Here is a 2,052-nt window from a genome sequence, read left to right as displayed (position 1 = left end):
CCGAGAGGTTGTCTTAAAAGAATAAAGGAGCATAAAATCGAGTTCACCAAATGTCACTCCGCTCCAAGCTTCCAAAATGCAACCTAAAAGGCAAGACAAGACATAAAAGAAAACATTAAAAGAAAACAAAGAAAGAAAACAAAAAAGAAAAAGAAAGGAGGGGAGAAAAAGGGGTAGAAATCCTCTGGGTTGCCTCCCGGGAAGTGCTTGTTTATTGTCTCTAGCTTGACCCTTCACCTCCTTCAAGGTGGAATAAAGAACATCACCCTCATCAACTTGAGGATTGAATCATAGATGCCCCCAAGCTTGAGAACTAGCATTCCTTGAGGTCTCAAATCACCACAAGGGAAAGGAGGGAATGAATCAAGAGCCAATGGTGGCTCATCTTTTCTTTTTCTCTTCTTCTTGTCGTTTCTTTTAAAAGGGCGATGAAGCTTGGAATCCTCTATATTAGGAAGGGCAACCTCACCTTCCTCAAGAGAGCCTTCAAACCAAGCAGAAACTTCAAGAAAGTCATCATACCTCATTGTCACCTTACCATCACATGGAGGTAAGCTCTCATTATCCATCACACCATCGACCACATCAACTCTACATACGCACACCGCCATAGGGCTCTTCAAAACAAGATTCTCAACTAGCCTACAAGGGAAGGGAACCAGGCCTTCAAACTTGTTTGGTTCACTAAAATCTAATGGCTCCTCATTTTGTTCTTGAACCTTCTTCTCAACCACATCCTCCACAACATTTTCTTCCTTACTTTCATCCTCCTTGCAAGTTTCGAGATGATAAGCATATGAAGGGTTAGTAGATGATTGTAAGGGGAGTTTTGCGGTTAAATGGAGAGAAGAAATGTTGGCTAGTTGGGAGTCAACAACTTCATTGTGAGATTTGATCTCTTGGAATTGTTGAGTGAGAATTTGACGTTGTTGAAGAATTTGGGTTTGTGTGTGGTCGGGTGGGGATTGTTCTTCATACACTTGAGGATTTTGGTCATGATGTTAACCTTGAAAGTTCCCCATTTGGATGGAAGGGTAAGAAAAATTTTCGGTTAGAGGATTGAAAAGAGGTTCATCTTGGAGGTAGGAGTTTTCTTGTTTTGGAGGTTGTTGAAGTTGTTGAGAATGAGCTTCGGTTACAAACTCTCCTTCCCTCAAAGTCAAAGCCTCGCCTTGCTTGGGATTGAACTCTCTACAATACGATGCATCATGGTCCGTCCCACCACTACAAGCACATGAGAAATCAATGATTTGTGACAGTTTTGAACCCAAACCAACACTTGAGTTCAACTTGGAAAGACCTTCATTCAAGAGTTAAACTATGTGCTTAAGTTGACCGACTTTCTCCAACTCATAAAGATCACCTTTCTTTCCTTGGGACCTTCTTTGACCTCCCCAAGATTAGCTAGTAGCCACCTCTTTAATTATAGCTTCAACTTGGCTTTGAGGGATCTTAATCAATTGGCCACCGGCACCCGCATCTAGATTGGTTCTTGAAATTGGCTCTAAGCCATCATAAAAGAATCTCATGAGCAAATTATGGTTGAATCCATGGTTAGGACATGCTCTAATCATATCCTTAAACCTTTCCCATGCTTCCCCAAGAGTTTCATCCGGTTCTTGCTCAAAAGAAGCTATCTTCCTCCTCATTTTTGCGGTTTGCTCATCGGAAATGAACCTCTTGAGAAAGGCCTTCGCAACATCTTTCCATGTGGTGAGAGAGTTGGGCTTCAAAAGCTTGAGCCATTTCTTTGCTCTTCCGGTGAGAGATTGCCGAAAAAGATGCATACGAATGTAATCTTGGCTCACTTCATTTGTTTGCATCATTGCACACAACTCAAGGAATCGGTCCAAATGTTCAATGGGGTCTTCACTTGCACTTCCGGAAAATTGCTCAACTTGTACCATCCTAGCATATTGTGGATGGATTGTGAAATTAGACTCGGTGGTTGGGAGAAGTATACCACTCGTGAGCTCATAGACTTCCGGATTTCCAAACTCCCTAAAAAGAAGGTCATCCTCTTGTCTTGCCATATCTCTCTTTGAATACAAC

The 2,052-nt window shown here is 42.0% G+C and overlaps 1 non-coding gene across 1 annotated transcript; it reads left to right on the top strand.

Annotated features, from left to right (window-relative positions):
- The first annotated feature begins 1,545 nt into the window (after positions 1 to 1,545).
- On the top strand, positions 1,546 to 1,652 carry LOC145641085 (small nucleolar RNA R71). The gene has a single exon (XR_014115153.1). It is a non-coding gene; the product is annotated as a small nucleolar RNA R71 (small nucleolar RNA).
- The last annotated feature ends 400 nt before the right edge of the window (positions 1,653 to 2,052 follow it).

The sequence above is a fragment of the Chenopodium album genome, chromosome 7 (genome assembly GCF_948465745.1).
Source record: "Chenopodium album chromosome 7, dcCheAlbu1.1, whole genome shotgun sequence".
Lineage (NCBI taxonomy): Eukaryota > Viridiplantae > Streptophyta > Magnoliopsida > Caryophyllales > Amaranthaceae > Chenopodium > Chenopodium album.
This window is presented reverse-complemented; position numbering and strand designations above follow the sequence as displayed.